The sequence below is a fragment of the Schistocerca serialis genome, chromosome 5, assembly GCF_023864345.2.
Source record: "Schistocerca serialis cubense isolate TAMUIC-IGC-003099 chromosome 5, iqSchSeri2.2, whole genome shotgun sequence".
In the NCBI taxonomy this organism is placed as follows: Eukaryota; Metazoa; Arthropoda; class Insecta; order Orthoptera; family Acrididae; genus Schistocerca; species Schistocerca serialis.
Genome location: NC_064642.1, coordinates 367,494,878 through 367,516,748, shown reverse-complemented (window position 1 = coordinate 367,516,748; position 21,871 = coordinate 367,494,878). Strand labels below are relative to the sequence as shown.

General features: G+C 45.5%; 1 protein-coding gene across 1 annotated transcript in view; it reads left to right on the top strand.

Moving 5' to 3' along the window:
- The window catches only part of LOC126481399 (facilitated trehalose transporter Tret1-like), a 96,064-nt gene that overhangs the window by 38,141 nt on the left and 36,052 nt on the right, over positions 1 to 21,871 (top strand). The window lies entirely within an intron of this gene.

Genomic DNA, 21,871 nt, shown 5'->3' with positions numbered 1-21,871 from the left:
AAATCGCGAAAGCTATAATACTGTTTTCTCCATGCGGGAACCCCAACATGCACTCTCTTCTTCTCGCTCCTCCGCCCCAGGACCGGATGGTATCCACATCCAAATGTTGCTGCATTTATCAACCCATATTCTGCGTTACCTCCTTCGCCTTTATAATCGAATTTGGACCGACAGTACTTTTCCCAGACCATGGCGGCAAGCTATCGTCGTTCCTGTTCCGAAACATGGAAAGGACAAACATCTCCCCTCTAGCTATCGCCCCACTTCTCTCACGAGTAGTGTATATAAGGTTTTGGAGCGTATGGTGAATAGCCGTATAGCTTGGTGGCTGGAGTCCTGCAGTCGCAGTCTTTTAACACCTGCCCAATGCGGTTTACGAAAGGATCGTTCTGCAGTTGACCATCTTTTTGCTCTCTCCACTTATATCATCAATTTTCTCCGGAAACGCCAAACAGTAGCAATATTTTTTTACCTGGAGAGAGCATACGATACCTGTTGGAGGACAGGCATCCTCCGCACACTGTTCTCTTGGGGCTTTCGAGGTCGGCTGCCCATTTTTCTTCGCGAATTTATGGCAGAGCGCACATTTAGAGTGCGGGTGAACACTACTATCTCCCGTACTTACTCCCAAGAAAACGGGGTACCCCAGGGCTCCGTGCTAAGTGTTGTACTGTTTGCCATTGCCATAAATCCAATTATGGACTGTCTCCTTCCCGATGTCTCGGGCTCCCTCTTTGTGGACGATTTTGTGATCTACTACAGCTCTCAACGGACCAGCCTTCTTGAACGACGTGTCCAAGGATGTCTCGATCGCCTCCACTTTTGAAGCATCGCAACAGGCTTCCGCTTTTCTCCCAGTAAGACCGTTTGTGTTAATTTTTGGCGTCGTATGGAGTTTCTTCCACCTTCCTTACATCCAGGACCTGTCAACCGTCAGTTTTCGGACGTCGCTAAGTTCTTGGGTCTTATGTTTGACAGAAAACTGTGCTGGTCCTCCCACGTTTCCTATCTTTCGACTCGCTATCTGCGATCCCTCAATACCCTCCGTGTCCTGAATGGTACCTCCTGGGGAGCGGACCGAGTGGTCCTTCTCCGCCTCTACCGCACCTTAGTGCGCTCGAAATTGGACTATGGAAGCATAGTTTACTCCTCTGCTCGGCCGTCTATTCTTCGGCGTCTCGAATCTATCCACCACCGTGGATTACGTTTAGTGTCTGGAGCTTTTTACACCAGCCCTGTGGAAAGCCTTTATGCTGAGACTGCTGAACCTCCGCTGTCCAATCGGCGAGCAGTCCATGCCTGCTAATCCGGCCCATGACATTTTTTCGACGCCTCCTTGGATTTAGGGTATGCAGGCCGCCCTTCCTCCCTACTACCAGCGGGAGTCCGCTTCCGTCAACTGCTCCATTCTCTTTCCTTCTGCTTTCCTAAAACCTTCTTGACAACTTGGGGTACAGCGCCGCCTTGGCTCCGTCCCCCGACCTGCCTGCTCCGTGACCTTTGTCAATTTCCCAAGGATGGTACCCCTTCACTTGTTTATCGTCGGGCATTTGCTGCTATATACGCACAAATGAAGGAAGCCACATTTATTTACACTGATGGCTCGAAAACATTGTTAGGTGTAGGGAGTGCATATATTGTTGGCGACACCCCAAATCGATTTCGGCTTCCCGATCAGTGTTCGGTTTATACTGCAGAGCTTTACGCTGTTCTCCAGGCTGTCCAATACATCCGTCGCCATCAGCGAATACAGTATGTTATCTGTTCAGATTCTCTCAGCTCTCTCCTCAGTCTCCAAGCTCTGTGCCATGTCCACCTTCTGGTCCACCGGATTCAGGACTGCCTCCACTTGCTCCACTTGGGGGGGCGTCTCTGTGGCGTTCCTCTGGATCCCAGAACACGTTGGTATCTGTGGAAATGAGGCTGCCGATATAGCCGCCAAGGCTGCAGTCTCTCTTCTTCAGCCAGCTATTCGCACGATTCCCTTCGCCTATCTACGGAGTGTTTTATGTCGTCGTGTTACTCTTTTATGGCACGCACATTGGTCGACACTTCCCAATAATAAATTGCGGGACGTGAAAGCTCTTCCCTGTGCTTGGACCTCTTCCTCCCGAACGCGTCATCGGGAGGAGGTAATTTTAACTAGACTCCGGATAGGGCACTGTCTTTTTAGCCATAGACATCTTTTAAGTGGTGATCCTCCCCACTCTGTCCCCACTGCTCTCAGCTGTGGACAGTAAGACACCTTTTACTTGAGTGCCCCTATTTTACTCCGTTACGCGTCCGTCTACAGCTGTCGCCTGATATATCTTCCATTTTAGCAGATGACACGCACTCAGCCAATCGCGTTCTCGAGTTTATTAGTGCCAGTGAGATGACGTCAGTCATTTGAAGCTCTTTTTGGGGACAACCAATCCCCTTCTATAGTGGTTTTTTAAGCTTTTCTTCTATTTTTAGTTTCTCCAATTTTTTGAGTTTCGTTCCCATTTCTGCCTTTTCCTAAGCCTCAGACTGGGCGCTAATGACCGTTGCAGTTTTGCGCCCTAAAACCATAACCAAAAAAAAAAAAAAAAACTATGTCAGCCATCCTTTCGTTTGTCCGATAATTGAAAGGGGGAATGGTGCTGCAGTCCTCTATCGTAAACGAGTTTTTGAAAGCCAGGTTTAGAATTTCGGCCTTCTGTTTATCATCAGTAACATTTCCCGTACTGTCAGCAAGAGAAGGTATTGAATTATTTGTAGCGTTCATAGACATGAAGTAGAATGAATGCTTTAGGTTGGTGGGAAGGCGAATGTATGAGTTAGTTTTATTGGGAGAATTTTGGGAATGTGTAGCTCACCTATAAAGGAGGCAGCGTATAGAACACTGGTGCGACCCAAGCGTTTGGAATTCCCATCAGGTCGATTTCAACGAAAATATCAGAGCGATTCAGAGGCGTGCATCTAGATTTGTTAGTTACGTTCCATCAGCGTGCAAGTACTTTAGGAATGCTTTGGGGCTTCCCTGGAGGGGAAGACGTCGTTTTCTTCGCGAGATATTATTGAGAAAATTTAGATATCTGGTATTTGAAGCCGACTGCGGAACAATTATACTGCTGCCAATATACATTTCGCGCAAGGACAACGAAGATAAGCTGAGATAATTTTGGCTTTTCCCCTCACTCTGTGTAAGAGTGGAACAGGAAAGCAAATGACTAGTAGTGGTATGTGATACCATCCACCTTGTTCCATAAGATGGCTTGTGGAGAATGCATGTACATATGGAAGTGTTGTATGTTTCGTGCATCGATCTTCTTATATACGCACGAATTTCTACTAATTTTGCCAAACGACATTTCCGCGTTCTTTTTTGAACCGAGAATACAACAACCTCTGGTTCCTCAGTATTTCCCGAATTTTGTTACTAAACCATTGTGGGTCTCATTCGTCCTTTACCCATTTACTCGGCGTGTACCTCTCTAGAGCGCAATTTACAGTCTCTTTAAACCAGGCCCACAATTCCTGTACTTTCATCATGTTGGAACTAAATGGTGTCCATCCATTGTCCAAGTAGGATGGTCACAAATGCTTGTCTGCTCTTTCCAGCATAAATGCTCGCCTAGACTTCTTGATGGATTTATTAACTTTAATAACGATCGCTAGATTTCTACCGAGCTCTCCTCAGCCGTTGACAAGTAATAAATGAATGCCGTCTCGCCGTGGCCTCGCCGTTTTGTAGCCGCTCTGTTGTCTGTGACGTCACTGGTGCTCTCTTCGAGACCCACGAGAAACACAGGTCGTGGCGCGAACGTCACGAAGTTAGGCCTGAGCTCGCTCGCTCGCTCAATTCGGCAGACAAACTACGATCCTACATCTGTTAACTCGCAACTAGGTGTGTTCGTACAAACGAGAACTGCATCTTCTGCTGGAATCCGATATTATTGAATCTCACTGTTATTAGTCCTACAATGATTGGAATTCCATAGGCCTACTTATAATTTTTTACGACTGTACTGGGGTACAATAAAATTAAATCATGCCAAAATGATCATCAGTTGCATAAGGCACCTCTTCTTCTATTAAATGACGACTGTTGCGCAGAAGATACTAAATGCTGTAAACAGGCAGTTATACCATTTATATCGAGTATTGATCTTAAATGAAATTTTGTTGTTGTACTGTTTATCAGCAATATTTCATAATAGCAGATTCCAGTAGAAGATGCAATTCTCGTTAGTACGTACATGCACAGTTGCGAATTAACAGGTCGAGAAATGCATTTTGTCTGCTGAGCTAAGCGAGTGAGGGAGTTCAGGTTTACCTTCTTGGTGTAACCGCCGCGGCCTGTCTTTCTCGTGGGCCTCGTGCTCTCTTCCTCGCCATATTTTCGTCACGCGTCCATGCGCCCGCTTCAACCTCGCGATGTTCTGGTCTCAGGCTATACTTAGCTGCAAACCGCCGTCCTTATTGATAGTGTTTTTTTATTTTTATTTCTATAGATTGCTTTATATCCCTTCGTCCTCATAACGACAGATGTTTCTCGAACAGAGTTCAGTGTCGATTTTCTAAAGCGTGTTCTGCCATGACTGATTTTTCAGACTGCGTAGGTGTTGCTCCACAGTGCGTACGTACTGTTTGGGCGACGTAGTAGCAGCCACACTGATATGGCGGTTGCAGCGATCTGCAGCTCAGCAAAGCCTGGTACCCGGTCATCGCGAGGGACGAAAACATTAACACATGCGTCGAGGAAGGGGCGCCAATGACGTACAGACAGCAGTGCGACCATATAACGGCGAAGTAACGGCGACGCAGCAAATCATTTACCACTTGACAATGGCCGAGGAGAGCTCTTTCCTAAGCTCGTGGATATTGGCCACGTGACGCGGCTGGAAGCCTTAGAAGATTTTATTACGAAGTTTGTGACTGCTGATTTCGTAGTAGCTACAATTCTTTTGATAAAATATATGTTTTTATGCGTGCACAGCCGCAAACCACACATTCTACAATATCCGTGGACGGAAACACATATGCAAATTACTTTTAAATACTGATTTTTATTACCCGTTATCGGTCATTATACTTCCTGCAAATCAGTTTTAATCCGAGGCTTTAGTATATTTTCATATGCTTTTTTCTCCTTTATGTTATACGACTGGCCGATGAACCATAGACCTTACCGTTCGTGAGGAAATTTGCGTGCCTTAGCGATGCAGATAGCCGTTCTGTAGGTGCAACCACAAAGGAGAAGCCAGACAAACGTGTGTTTCCTGAAGAGGGGCAGCTGCCTTTTCAGTAGTTACAGGGGCAACAGTTTGGATGATTGACTGATCTGCTCGCATTCGGAAGGACGACGGTTCAATCCCGCTTCCGGCCATCCTGATTTAGGTTTTCCGCGATTTCCATAAATCGCTCGAGGCAAATGCCGGGATGGTTTCTTTGTAAGGGCATGGCCGACTTCCTTCCCCATCCTTACCTAATCCTATGAGACTGATAACCTTGCTGTTTGGTCTCTTCCCCCAAACAACCAACCAACCATGACTGATCTGGCCTTGTAACATTAACCAAAACGGCCTTGCTGTGCTGGTACTGCGAACGGCTGAAAGCAAGGAGAAACTACAGCCGTAATTTTTCCCGAGGGCATGCAGCTTTACTGTATGATTAAATGATGGTGTCCTTCTGGGTAAAATATTCCTGAAGTAAAATAATCCCCCATTCGGATCTCCGGGAGGGGACTACTCAGGAGGATGTCGTTATCACGGGAAACAAAATTGTCATTCTACGGATCGGAGCGTGGAATGTCAGATCCCTTAATCGGGCAGGTAGGTTAGAAAATTTAAAAACGGAAATGGATAGGATAAAGTTATAGTGTGAATTAGTGCAGTTCGGTGGCAGGGGGAATAAGAATACAGAGTTATAACTGCAAAATCATTTAAAGCTGATGCAGGAGTCGGTTTAATAATGAATAAAAAATGGGAGCACGGGTAAGCTACCACTAACAGCATAGTGACCGCATTATTGTAGCCAAGATAGACACGAAGCCCACGCCTATCATAGTAGTACAAGTTTACAAGCCAACTAGCTCCGCAGATGACGAAGAGAATAAAGAAATGTACGAACAGATAAAAAAAATTATTCAAGTAGTGAAGGTAGACGAAAATTTAATAGTCATGGGTCACTGGAATTAGATAGTACGAAACAGAAGAGGAGGAAAAGTAGTAGGTCAATATGGAATGGGGGTAAGGAATGAAAGAGGAAACCACCTGGTAGAATTTGGCACAGAGAATAACTTAAGCATAGCTAAAACTTGGTTTAAGAATCATGAAAGAAGGTTATATACGTGGAAGAGGCCTGGAGACTGGAAGGTTTCAGACAGGTTACATAATGGTAAGACAGAGATTTAGGAACAAGGTTTTAAATTGTAAGACATTTCCAGGGTCAGATGTGGACTCTGACCACAATCGATTGGTTATGAACTGTAGATTAAAACCGAAGAAACTGCAAAAAGGTGGGAATTTAAGGAGATGGGACCTGGATAAACTGTAGTAACCAGAGGCTGTAGAGAGTTTCACAAAGAGCATTACGGAACGATTGACAAGAACTGGGTAAAGAAATACAGTAGAAGACGAATAGGTAGCCTTGAGAGATCAATTAGGTAAAAAGACGAGGGCTAGTAGAAAAATGGCTCTGAGCACTATGGTCATCAGTCCCCTAGAACTTAGAACTACTTAAACCTAACTAACCTAAGGACATCACACAACACCCAGTAGGGCTAGTAGAAATCATTGGGCAGCAGAAGAGATATTGAACTTAATCGCTAAAAGGAGACACTATAAATATGTAGTAAATGAAGCAGGCAAGAAGGAATACAATCGTTTCAAACATGAGATCGACGGTAAGTGCAAAATGGCTAAGCAGGGATGGCTAGAGGACAAATGTAAGGATGTAGAGGCATATCTCACTAGGGGTAAGATAGACACTTCCTACAGGAAAATTAGAGAGACCTTTGAAGGAAAGAGAACCATTTGTATGAATATCAAGATCTCAGATGGAAAAACCGGTTCCAAGCAAAGAAGGGAAAGCAGAAAGGTGGAAGAAATATACAGGGTGGTTCATTGATTGTGACCGGGCCAAATATCTCAAGAAATAAGCGTCAAAGGAAAACACTACAAAGAACGAAACTTGTATAGCTTGAAGGGGGAAATCAGTAGTTTTTTTCGTTTGATGTTTATTTCGTGAGATATTTGGCCCGGTCACTATCAATGGACCACCCTGTATAGAGGGTGTGTACAAGGGCGATGTACTCGAGGGCAATATTATGAAAATGGAAGAGGACGTAGGTGAAGATGAAATTAGAGATATAATACTGTGTGAAGAACTTGACTGAAAGACCTAACTCGAAACAAGGCCCCTGGAGTAGATAACATTCAATTAGAACTACTGATAGCCTTGGGAGAGCCAGCCGTGACAAAACTCTACCATCTGATGAGCAAGATGTATGGGACAGGAGAAACACCCGCAGACATCAAGAATATAATAATTCCAATCCCAAAGAAAGCAAGTGCTGGCAGGTGTGAAAATTACCGAGCTATCAGTTTCATATGTCACGGCTGCAAACTACTGACACTAATTCTTTACAGATGAATGGAAAAACTGGTAGAAGCCGACCTTGGGGAACATCAGTTTGGATTCCGTGGAAATTTTGGAACACGTGAGGCAATACTGACCTTAGGAGATTAAGGAAAGGCAAACCTACTTTTCTAGCATTTGTAGACTTAGAGACAATTTTTGACAATATAGACTGAATTCTCTTTCAAATTCTGAAGGTAGCAGGGGTAAAACACAGGGAGCGAAAGGCTATTTACAATTTGTAAAGCCCTCAGGGGGCTCAGCATTTAGTTGCTGGGTATGGGCTTGGCGACCCCAGGGTCCCTGAGCTGGGGACTGGGAAGCGCCATCAGTCCTCAATACTGTAAGCTCTGAGCGTGCTTCAACGACCACCATAAGGCGCGACGGTGGAACGTTGTACGGTACAGAGCCTGGGGGTCTTGACTTAACTGACTGGGTCGCGAGGATGGTATAAACTTCTATAAAAAAAACCCTCAATCTCAAGGTGTGCTGCGCGCCGAGGAGATGCATGACTGTTGAGATAGAACAGTTGCTAGCGGGCGACCTCTGGGGAACTTGCCGCCCCCAGTTGTATTAGGCTTACCCAGGCAAGTGGGGCTCTGTCTGGGTAGACAAAAAAATGGTTCAAATGGCTCTGAGCACTATGGGACTCAACTGCTGTGGTCATAAGTCCCCTAGAACTTAGAACTACTTAAACCTAACTAACCTAAGGACAGCACACAACACCCAGCCATCACGAGGCAGAGAAAATCCCTGACCCCGCCGGGAATCGAACCCGGGAACCCGGGCGTGGGAAGCGAGAACGCTACCCCACGACCACGAGATGCGGGCACCATCTGGGTAGACATTCCTTTCCGTAGCTGCTCGTGGGACCACCATGAAAAGAAATACGAATAGTGCGCAAGCACGAGTCTCTAAGAAAGGGAAGTTCAATGCTTTAAAGTATGACCCCCAATTGTTCCCTTCCCTGCCCACACCAGGGGAGGAACGGCGATCTAAATTACCTGGTGAGAAGTATTCTCCTCGATTTCTGGTTTGCAGCTGAACAGATGGGGACTCATTTCTGATCACAAAGCCTCAGTTTTTTGTGGAAAATTTAGAGGACAAGTTTGGAGAAGTTGAGGGCATGTCTAAAATATGGTCTGGAGCAGTCCTCATACAGACAGCATCCCCAGCACAGTCACGGGCATTGCTTGCTTGTGACAAGCTCGGTGATGTTGCAGTCTCCATTATGCCTCATTAGAGCCTTAAATGGTTCAGGGACTTACTTTTCATTGTGACCTGTTGTTGCAATCTGACGACAAGCTCCGTGCAAATCTGGAACGCTGCAGTGTCCACTTTGTACGACATGTCTTCAAGGGACCTAAAGATAGTTGGGTCGACACCGGCACCTTCATCTTGGCTTTCGAGGGTGACACCCTACCCGATAAGGTCAAGGTGATGATATTTCGATGTGATGTTAGGCCTTATGTCCCTCCTCCCATGCGCTGCTTTAAGTGCTGTAGGTTTGGGCATATGTCATCGAGATGTGACGCCAACCCTACCTGTTGGGATTGTGGATATGCCTCCCACCCCAACGTCCCATGTTCGCCGCCCCCTGTTTGTATCAACTGCGGACAGAAGCATTCACCTTGCTTGTCAGACTGCACAGTTTATCAAAAAGAACGGAAGATTATTGAGTATAAGACCTTGGACAGGCACACTTACACAGAGGCTAAACACAAGTACGACCAACTTCACCCTGTGCACATTTCATCGACATATGCTGCAGCAGCTTCTATGTCGCCATCCCTGGCAATGAGGCCCCAAGCTCAGCCGCTTTTTGTGGGCCCTCCAGCCTGGCCGTCTATTCCTGTCCCCCCTGGTAGTTGGAACACCCTCTTCCGTTGCTCCCCCATTATCAACATCGGGAGTAACAACCCCTCCTTATTTGGGGACTTCAGTCCCCACCACTGCACTGGAGAAGTGCCCACCACCTCAAGCTTCCCTCACGCAGAAGGGATCGCTTGGTGCCCTCCCTTCCACGGTTACTGCCCCTCCAGATGTCATCCAGTGGCTGAAAAAGCCACCGCCTGAGGAATGTAGGGCTTCCAGGTCTTCCTCGGTCCATGAGACTGGGTCGGAAATGCCCACCCAGCCTGATAAACTGAAGGACAAATGGGAACTTAACAAAAAGAAGAAAAAGCAAAAGGAGGAGGACATAGAGACAGAAAAGGAGTTCACCACTGCACATGAAGATGATGTGGAGCATCTAGTGTCCACTCAGGAGCTAGATGTTGCTCGACCCACAGCTCCTATGGAAGTTGATTGGTGGCGGCGAGCGCTTCTAATGCGTGACATATCTCCCCCCAGGTTCTTTCATGTCTTCAGTCAGAAACCATTATCCTTCAATGGAATTGCTGTGGTTTTTCCACCACCTTGCTGAGTTGAAACAGCTTTTGTGCATCTTCCCTGCCACTTGTCTGGCCCTACAGGAAACCTGGTTTCCTGTTCGGCGGACCCCCTCCCTCTGTGGCTACCGGGGTTGCTATAAGAACCGCGTAGAATACGACAGGGTGTCTGGCGGTGTCTGTGTTTATGTTCTTGCCACTGTTCCCAGTGCCACTTCACACGGCTCTCAAGGCTGTGGCTGTTAGAATCTGGGCAGGAATGGAGCTTATAATCTGTTCCCTCTACCTTCCCCCAGATGAGGTTGTCCCTCTTGCTGACCTAGCTGCCTTGTTCTCCCAGCTCCCCCCGCCATTCCTCCTTTTGGGGGACTTTAATGCCCACCACCCTTTATGGGGTGGGGCCCAGATCTCGGGCCAGGGTAGGAATGTTGAGGCTCTCTTGGCACAGCAGGACATTTGCCTCCTTAACACTGGTGCTCCCACATATTTTAGCTTGACTCATGGCACATACTTGGCCACTCACCTCTCTCTTAGTAGCCCAGGTCTTCTTCCATACTTCAGTTGGAAGGTCCACGACGACCTCTGTGATAGCGAGCACTTTCCTATCTTGGTTTCTCTTCTTTATTCCCAACCCCCTGACCAGCTGCCGCGATGGTCTCTTTGTGGAGCTGATTGGGCAGCCTACACTTCAGCTACTATGACCATTGCTCCGCTTCGTGGTGACATTGATTTGGCAGTGGACGAGGTCACTATGGCCATTGTTTCTGCTGCCAAGGCAACTGTCCCCCGTTCTTCAAGTACCCTAAGAATCTGGTTGCCTTTAAACAGCTACGGGCCAGGGCCAGGCAGTTATTCCGGCGGAGCAAACAAGACTGCTGGGAATGATATGTTGCCATAATAGGTTCTCGCACCTCCCCATCTCAGGTGTGGTCGCGGGTTCGGCGTATTTTTGGCTTTCGCCCTCATGCATCTGTCCCTTGCCTTTCTCTTCAGGGTACACATTATGCTGACCCAATCGCCATCGCCGAACATCTGGCAGAGTGCTTCGCTCGTAGTTCCGTGACAGCAGGCTACAGCGCAGAATTCCGCGCCATTAAAGAGCAGCCTGAGCGTATGCAGTTGTCATTTCACAAGCACCGTTGGGAACGATACAACGCCCTGTTTAGTAAATGGGAATTCCAAAGTGCCCTTAGAGGTTGCCCCAATACCTCTCCAAGGCCAGACCAAATTCACAACCAGTTTCTTCGCCATCTCTCAGCGCACTGTCAGGGTGAATTACTCGCCCTGTTTAACCGCATCTGGACGGAGGGCGTTTTCCGAACTCGTTGGCAGGATAGTGTTACCATCCCAGTGCTGAAACCTGGTGCAGATCAGTTGGTGATTGATAGCTATCGCTCTATCAGCATTACCAACGTTATGTGCGAACTCCTGGAACAGATGGTGAGTCGGCGGCTCATGTGGATCCTCGAAGCTCGGGGCCTCCTGGCCCAGCAACAGGGGGGGCTTCTGTCAGGGCCACTCAGCGATCGACAATTTAGTCTCGCTAGAGTCGGCTATTCGTACCGCTTTTACTTGGCAAGAACATCTAGTTGCTGTTTTCTTTGATCTTTGGAAGGTGTACGATACCACCTGGCGCCATCATATCCTTGCTACACTGCACGAATGGGGCTTACAGGGTCCACTTCCGATTTTTTCGGAATTTTCTCTCCAATCGCTTCTTTCGGGTTAGTGTACGTTTACACTGCCTGCGATGCGATGCGACGCGACGCGACGCTATGCGAAGCATAACGGCCAAAGCGATGCAATACGATGGAGCGTTCACATTGCACACGATACAGCGCGCGCGCGCGCGCGCGCGATCTGGCTAGCAATTGATCAGTCTCGGCACGATGTCGTGTTTCCCCGACCCAGTAAATTCTTTTTTATTAGAAAACAGTGCTCTGAGAATTCAACGCAGTCGTGAATGGGTGCATGAAATCAACAAGGAGAGGAGGGCTTCAGGAGAATTTCATCATTTGTACAGTGACTTGAGAAAAGAGGAGGATAAATTTTGGAGTTACTTCAGAATGAGTACAGAGACATTTGATTATATAGTGTCGTCTGTTTCAAATAGATTACAGAAGCAAAACACAAATTTCAGAATGGCTATTACCCCTGAAAAAGTTATGATCACCATTAGCTAAGTCCAATATTAAGTTTACAGCAATCATTTTACTATGAAAAATTTACAAATTGTGATAGATTCAAACTTTCTTTTAATAAATTTTGACATAGTTGACAATGAGGAGTAAAATACATCACAGTTCACTCACTTAAGTATCAAAGTTTTCAGAATCTTGGTGGCTTGAAATAACAATGTCATCAGGTTCAATTTCAGAAATGACTATTTCATTCTGCGGATTTCCAGCAATTACGATTTCAACTGGATTTTCAGGTGCATAGGGCGACATCAACGAATGTGCAGTGGAAATGGTTGATTGTTCCAATTCTTCCAAAAGAACCTGCTGAATTTTATCCTGGCTCTCAACTGAGCTGCTGGTGATGGTTTTCGCATTGCTGGCAGCAAACTTACTACAAAATGATAGCTGTCATCTTGCGTTTCTGATTTCGACATTTGTTGCTCAATTAGCTTCAACTTTTGCTTCTCTATATTTAGCGCCCGAAAACCTCAAACCACACACACACACACAGCAACTCAGAGTTTGTCGATTTCTTGGATCTCTTGTTTTCGTTTGTGTGTAGGGTGGGTGAGGGAGGAGGCATCGAAACGCTACCCTCTGAACTTACAGACAGTCTTGAAGACTGGTTGGTTTCATCAGGTGAAACACTCTCTTTCTCTGTAAGAGCTGGTGAAAATGGTACGTCGTCGTGTTGCGATGCTGTTCTTTTACTGTGATGAACATTAGTGTTGGTCTTCCGTGGCGTCATTATGTCAGTTAGGAAGGTCATTAGCTCGTACCACGGGCCGGCCAGAGTGGCCGAGCGGTTCTAGGCGCTACAGTCTGGAACCGCGCGACCGCTACGGTCGCAGGTTCGAATCCTGCCTTGGGCATGGATGTGTGTGATGTCCTTAGGTTAGTTAGGTTTAAGTAGTTAGTAAATGGGAATTCCAAAGTGCCCTTAGAGGTTGCCCCAATACCTCTCCAAGGCCAGACCAAATTCACAACCAGTTTCTTCGCCATCTCTCAGCGCACTGTCAGGGTGAATTACTCGCCCTGTTTAACCGCATCTGGACGGAGGCCACATCCTGCCTTGGGCATGGATGTGTGTGATGTCCTTAGGTTAGTTAGGTTTAAGTAGTTCTAAGTTCTAGGGGACTGATGACCTCAGAAGTTAAGTCCCATAGTGCTCAGAGCCATTTCGTACCACGGCCAATTGGATTGGAAATGCGGCATGCCACCTTCGTCTCCTGAACGTTGAGCACGAGTTTTTTTGAGTTCAGAGCGGAAAGTGTCACGTAGGTTCTTCCATTTATTCTTCAGTACCTCGCCTGAAAATATAGACGTGAAATTCCAAAATGACAGAGCAAACAGTAGTGCATCAAGAAGAGCGAGGAGTGTCAGAGAGGCCTTCAATAACTATGTCAACAGTCATTAACGCAAATATATGTCATGTCGAAATTATCAAATACTGTAACTATTGTGAATGTCAGTTCATTATCAAAATACTGTAATAGTATCTATACACAATTAAAATTATAAAATAAACGAAGTTGTTTGTGTTACTTATTTCTTGGAGTCTTGTAGGTATTTATTTTCCTTTTTTGTACTTACTGTCTGTTCCACAATCTTCAGCTATTTCATTCCATGCTTGACGAACAAAATCCCTATTGTGGTAATATTTATTTTTCTGCTCCCACAACACGGAGCGCTCACGCACACTGTTAATTAGTCTTTCGATGTCCATTGCAAGCAAGCAATTACTTCAGACGCAAGCGCAAACAAGCAATCGCTCCAAACACTCGCGCGAAACGCAAACTCGGTTGCGACTACAGCGGAGTCAATCGCATCGCACCGCATCACATCGCTCGGCCCCGCCTGCAGTCTAAATGGGCATCGTTCTGTTGCCACTGTTAAACCAAGCCTGCCCATTGTCACGCGATTTCAGCGCTTCATCGCTCCGCTCGGCTCTGCATCACATCGCATCGCGGGCAGTGTAAATTTAGCCTTAGAGTTGGCACTTATTTTAGCTCTGCTCATATTCAGGAGAATGGTGTCCCAGAGGGCTCAGTTCTCAGTGTTCCCATCTTTTGGTGGCGATTAATGCTCTTGCGGCTGCGGTGAGCTCATTGGTCTGTTCCTCTCTATATGCCGATGACTTTTATCTTTATTACAGTTCCCCAAGCATCAGTGTCACTAAACGGTGACTGCAGTGAGCTATCCATAAGGCACATTTTTGGGCATCCAACCATGGTTTTCAGTTCTCAGCCTCTAAGACCCGAGTGATGCATTTCTGTTGTTATCAAACGGTCCACCTCCATCCAGAGCTCTACCTTGCCAATGAACTCCTTCGTATTGAGGAGACGCATCGCTTTCTTGGCATACTGTTTGATGCCCAGCTCACTTGGTAACCGCATCTTCGCGAGCTTAAATAACGGTGCTGGCAGCACCTCAACATCCTTGGCTGCTTCAGCCACACTGTTTGGGGGCTGCACGAACAGCCCTCCTACAGCTCTATAAGGCCTTAGTCCAGTCCTGTCTCGACTACAGAAGCGTGGTGTACGACTCAGCAGTACCTTCAACATTGCAGATACTCGACCCGATTCTCCATTGTAGCGTCAGACTGGCGACAGGTGCCTTCCACACTAGTCCGGTGACTAGCCTTCTTGTAGAAGCTGGAATCCCTCCCCTATGATTCCGCCGACAACAGTTGCTTGCGTCATACATCGCCCACGTCCATGCCTCGCCTGACCACCCAAACCACAGGCTCCTTTTTCCACCTTCTGCACTCCCCTCCCCACGACGGCCACGACGGCGGCCTATGTCGGGTCTTCCGATCGCGGTCCGCGTTCGTTCCCTTCCCTCGTCACTAGAGTCCTTTCCCCTTCCTCCATCCTTCTGGCCCTCTTCTTCTACCCCTCCTTGGTCCCTCCCTCGCTTGCCGCTTTGCTTGTATTTGTCCTGCGACTCCAAGTCCTCCGTTCCACCAGCCAGTCTTCGTCAACAATTCCTGGCTCTTCTTGCCTCATTTCGCGATGCAGATGTAGTCTACACCGATGGTTCTGTGGTCGATGGACGCACTGGGTTTGCTTTCATCCACGGCGACTACATTGAGCAGCATTCCCTGCCTTGTGGGACCAGTGTTTTCACTGCGGAGCTCGTTGCTCTTTATCGTGCACTCGTTCACCTTTCCTCCTGCCCTGGGGAGTCATTTGTCACATGCAGTGACTCCCCGAGTGGATTGCAAGCACTCGACCAGTGTTTTTCTCGAGATCCTTTGGTGCCCGGTATTCAAGATGCTGTTTTTGCTCTCGCCGAGTGTGGTCGTTCAGCGACGTTTGTGTGGACCCCGGGCCACATCGGCATTCCAGGAAACGAACGTGTCGATCCGTTGGCCAAGCAGGCAACCACTTTGCCACCCCTGGAGCTTGGTCTCGTGGAAAGAGACCTCTGGTCAGCCCTACATCGCAAGGTCCGCGATATCTGGAGCTCTGAATGGTCTGTCTTGAACACGCATGGTAAAGTCATCCACAGCCGTATGGAACTCATCCTTGAGGAGCACACGTAGGGACTCAGTTGTTCTCTGCCATCTCCGAATTGGACATACGCAGTTGACCCACAGCTATCTCCTTCGCCATGAGAACCCGCCCAAGTGTCGCTGTGATGCAGGGCTGACAGTGGTCCATCTTCTGATGGACTGCTCCCTTTTAGATCCCTTGGTAGTCCTTTAATTTACCAGCTGCACTTCCTTTAATTCTAGGTGACGATGCCTCTATAGCTGACTCAGCTTTACGTTTTATCCGTGCAGCTGGGTTTCATCACTGTCTAGGGGGGGCTCTCGCATGATTTCTCAGGCTACACCCACTCCAGCGACTTTTAATTGTGACGTGGATACCAAAATAGTGTCTTTTATGGTAACAAGTTGTGTTGGTACCTCTATCAACGCTTTCCAGCTGGAGGTTCTTCGTTTGTAGTTGAGTGGTTGACCTTTTACCTGATCCATCAACCTCTGTAGTCTGTTTTACTCTAGTCAACTATTTGCTGTGCTCCTTTTAAGTGTCCTCTATTTTGTGTTATTGCGGTGTTTATTGTACCTCTGTACCCCTTGGTGTTCCCTCCTTCTGAGTACAGAGGTTACACTTTTACTGTATACGCCTTTTACAAGTATGTCGGTTTGGAACAGGGGACTGATGACCTCGATGTTTAGCCCCCATCAAACCCTAAAACCAACCAACTAACAAATTTGTACATAAACCAGAAGGCAGTTGTGAGTCGAGGACCATGAAAGGGAACCAATGGTTGGGAAGGGAGTGAGATAGGGTTGTAGCCTATCCTCGATGTTATTCAATCTATACATTGAGCAAGAAGTGTAGGAAACAAAAGAAAAATTTGGAGTAGGAATTAAAAAACATGTGAAGAAATAAAAACTTAGACTTTAGCCGATGACATTCTAATTCTGTCGGAGACAGCAAAGGACCTGGAAGAGCAGTTGAACGGAATAGACAGTGTCTTCAAAGGAGGATATAAGATGAACATCAAAAAAAGCAAAACTAGGATAATGGAATGTAGTCTAATTAAACCAGGTGATGCTGAGGGAATTGAATTAGGAAATGAGAAAGTACTAGATGAGTGTTGGTATTGAGGGAACAAGATAACGGATGATGGTCGAAGTGGAGAGAATATAAAATGTAGACTGGCAATGGCAAGAAATTTGTTAACATCGAGTATACTTTTTCTAAAAGTATTTGTATGGACGTGAGACATGGACGATAAATAGTTTAGACAAGAAGGGAATGGAAGCTTTCGAAATGTCGTGCTACAGAAGAATGCTGAAGACTAGATGGGTAGATCATGTAACTAATGAAGATTTACTGAAGAGAACTGGGAAGAAGAGGAATTTCTGGTACAACTTGAGTAGTAAAAGGGATCGGTTGGTAGGACATGTTCTGAGGCAGCAAGGGATCTCCAAGTTAGTATTGGAGGGCAGCGTGGACGGTAAAAATCGTTGAGGGAGACCTAGAGATGAATAATCAGATTCAGAGGGATGTTGGGTGCAGTAGTTACTTGGAAATGAAGAAGCTTGCACAGGATAGAGTAGCGTGGAGAGCTGCATCAATCCAGTCTCCAGACTGAAGGCAACAACTATAACAACAACAAGAACATGTAATATGAAGTGTCTCTTCTACCCTGATTGTTCCATTATCTTTTCCGTGTTGCGTCAATATTTTCATTTCAGAATGCCACCTAGAGCCAACAACGTAACCGTGACAAGTAAATAATTAACCCCCCACGGCCCGTCTTTTTTTCGGTTTCACATTTTCGTCGCGTTTAGGAAGTTCCTATTGCGATAGTATTGATGGCTGTTTCCTCCGTCGAGGGGCGTTATGTCATACGTATGAGGTGTATGTGGTAACGTTTATCTTCCTATAGTCAGGTAGCTCAAGAATGTATCAACTGCACACGGTATCTGTTGTCATGGTGATCTTTTTGTAAACCTGTTACATGGTATTATTTTGAATCTTATTTGAAACGGTTTCCTTTCTTCCTACATTAGTGAGGTTCGCTGTTGCCCAGTCACATTAACCCTTCAAATGGTTCTATTTCGTCAAACCCAGTTTGTTCCATAAACACGCAAATCCACGAAGTACGTGTGTATTCCAAGGAGTTACCCTCAAGGCTCGAAATAGAGATCTGTTTTTTTCACAAGCTGTTCCTTTCTTACCTTGAAACATTGCGGTTACATAAAGGGATGTACTTGATTACCAGACGATAAAGAATCCGAACATGCGACGGTCACGCAAACCACTATAGAACACGCTGTGATAGCGGTCGCTTATCGATAAGTGGACTGTGTGCAAAGCTGATAAGTAGTGTTCTGTCAGGGAGATGACATAGTTCTTGATAAGCGATGAGAACGCTTTTCATTATCCATAGAATGATGCACCTCTGTAATGAAGTAATTATTGTAATCCGTATGCCACAGGCAGGCATATCTTCTTTGGAGCGTGTAGTAACGTCTCCCCACGTTGTATCGCGATTTCTGGCGGTGTACAACCCCTGTTCGTCCTTCAATCTTTCCACTGTTGTCTGTATTTACTTTCACAAGCCTTAAGAAAGCTACGTGCCGAACTGGAATGAATCGCTAGTGACATGGTGGCAAGTTGAATTGTTTAGGAACAGGATCATTATATATATATATATATAGCACATAAATTAACTTCTAATGAATTAATCAACTGAGACATAATTTGTAAAAAAATGCTAATAAGGAACTAGATTATAAAAGTGGGAAAAACGGGAATCATCTAATTGCAAGGAAAGATCGAGCAGATTATTGTCAATATAGCAGGTAAACACCAACTATGCTGACATAAATAAATCTAAAAATATTTACAAAATAATTAGTAACAAAACAGAATATAATAGTGGAAGAAAACTCGTACAACGAACAAACCTTTACTATGACTTGTGGTTCGTAGAATTTAAGTTAATGTCTTTCATTTCACTGATGTTCATCACTGATTTCCTTACTTCTGCTTTTCTCACTATGACAGTGCTATCCTGAGTGCATAAACTTTGTAAACTAAACGAGAGATGGCGCTAGTTAACAGTTTTAGTCTCTCATGTGGAAAATCTACACTGACTGTTAATTTATTTCAGGAGAAAAAATGTTTAAGGTGTTGCAAAACACCTGGAATATACTTGGAGTGAATATTGTTCCGGATCTATCTATATTGCAGTATAAAGCGATTGTTATTGGAAAAGATTTTATTATTCGCAAATAAGTATCGCATTCACATTACAAAGCACTTGTTTGCCGATTTATACATAGCAGTTGGTTAGCAATGCGGCGCATTCGCATTACAAAACACTCTTTTGCCGAGTTTATTCTTTACAATTAGTTAGCTATGCGATGTCACGTGGACCGTGAGTTTACGACAGTGTGTGGCGGCGCCACCTCCCTACCACTATCCATCAGACACCAAAACTCCAAAGAGGACAGAGATGGATCACCCTTCTTGGCAAGTTTCCTCTTTTTTGATATAATGTTATGCTTATGAGCCTAGGTTTCATGACACCTGGTAGCCTCCGCCCACCGTGATGGCTTCTGTCAATGTCCACTACATTTATCTGTAGGCCAAGCTTCTAACAGACAATCACAACAAATAAATCATTCATGTTTCCCCAGTCACCTCCCCCCCCCCACCCCCCACCCCCCACTCCCCCCGCCGCCCACCGAGCAAGACGAAGTTATTCATTCTCTATATTGCGTCAGTCTGCCAACGTCCACGATCATTTTATTCTCTACACCTGAGGATCTTCTCTTTCATTTTTGGTTAAAGAAATGCTTGCAGATATGCTATGATTTTTGCCGTATCGTCGTTGCGTGGGTGCCTGCCTGCCTGAGACCAGACGAATCACTGATGCCACGAAGTGAAGCCTTACCCTGTGAGTTTACGATCCTGGCTGACTCCTGGCTTCGTCTTGGAGGGGAGTGTACTGGTGATGAACAAAGCAGGGCGATGAATGCTGTAGGTTATAATTAGAAAGCCATGACAGATTTTTGGTTCTGAAACTGTCTGTAGATGATGGCCGACGGTCTAAATGTCAGTTCTCTGTTACGAAACATTACTCGTCAATACCACACAGAAAATACTAAAACTGAAGCCAAACATCTTACACAATAAATGAGGACCTCAAATTGTCACAAGTTCGATGCAGTGTTCGACGCCACTGTAAGAACGCCAGTCTTCTCGCATGGTTGGGTCTGACGGACAGTTGCTGGTGAGTCTGGGCGGTGTTCAACAGGGTTTGAACTTAATCTACGAGCTGTAATCCAGGTGAGCCATTTCAACACTTAAAATTTTGCAAGGAATGTTTTTGACTGTAAGATTTTAACTTTGCGTGACTGATAGTTCTATTTCGTGCTGAAGTTTAACAGACAGTGAAGCAGATCAGTGACAGAATTTCACATTAACACATGGTCGGGGCCTAGATTTAGGTTCAGCTTTCACACAGGCGAACTAACTAGGAAATCTGTCAAATTTTATTGATTATTCCCGCAATCATAACCACACTCACCTAGAATACTAAATTTTTAAACTTACCGTCGAACCTACATGCATTTAATGATTTTATGTAAGAGCATTATGTTTATTTTTGTGTTTTTAACGAACACTTTATAACATTCAACTCAACTTCCCTACAGTGTTGATTACGTTTCATATTACTTATTTCCCTCTGAATTTTCATTACTTTAAAAAATGGTTCAAATGGCTCTGAGCACTATGGGACTCAACTGCTGAGGTCATTAGTCCCCTAGAACTTAGAACTAGTTAAACCTAACTAACCTAAAGACATCACAAACATCCATGCCCGAGGCAGGATTCGAACCTGCGACCATAGCGGTCTTGCGGTTCCAGACTGCAGCGCCTTTAACCGCACGGCCACTTCGGCCGGCTTTCATTACTTTATTAACTTATTTAATTATTCATTAATTGTTCCAATATATGTCAAAATTCATGTGTGTGTTATCAGTGCTTGCCTAACGAAACGTATTGCAGACACCAGATGCCGTTATTAGGACATATGAACAGCACCGGACGCACCATTCCTGTGACTGTAGAGCCCTTATTCCTCGTCAGGATCGTTCACTTATCTGCACCTCAATAAATTTCGGATCCTGTCCGACACCTTTGATCCATTGATGTAACATGTCGTAATCCGTCTTCTCAGCTTGAAGGAAGGAGGAGAGAGGGGGGGGGGGGCGGAATGGGTTGAGGGGAGGTAGACGGATTGCAACCCGCAGCCTGGGATTGTGCACTCATTTTGTGCAGTTGAACACAATAGTGGGATGTCAAGTGTAGTTTTGCGCATATATTGAACAATATCATATATTGCACATACCGGGTGATCAAAAAGTCAGTATAAATTTGAAAACATAATAATCCACGGAATAATGTAGATAGAGAGGTAAAAATTGACACACATGCTTGGAATGACATGGGGTTTTATTAGAACCAAAAAAAAATGCTGCTAAACGCGTGAAAGATCTCTTGCGCGCGTCGTTTGGTAATGATCGTGTGCTCAGCCGCCACTTTCGTCATGCTTGGCCTCCCAGATCCCCAAACCTGAGTCCGTGCAATTATTGGCTTTGGAGTTACCTGAAGTCGCAAGTGTATCGTGATCGATCGACATCTTTAGGGATGCTGAAAGACAACATCCGATGCCAATGCCTCACCACAACTCCGGACATGCTTTACAGTGCTGTTCACAACATTATTCCTCGACTACAGCTATTGTTGAGGAATGATGGTGGACATATTGAGCATTTCCTGTAAAGAACATCATCTTTGCTTTGTCTTACTTTATGCTAATTATTGCTATTCTGATCAGATGAAGCGCCATCTGACGGGCATTTTTGAAACGTTTGTTTTTTTTTTTTTGTTCTAATAAAACCCCATGTCATTCCAAGCATGTGTGTCAATTTGGACCTCTCTATCTACATTATTCCGTGATTTATTCAGTTTTCAATTTTATGCTGACTTTTTGATCACCGGTATATTGGACAACAGTGGTCCTCTAGAACTCCATCAAAGTTGGTAAAAACATGCGAGCAAAAGTAACGCACGTTTTTCAGTGACTGCCGTGACACTTTTCATTGATTAATAGTATTATCTCTTGATTCGTCAGACACTGGAAGTCTTAGTGGACGTC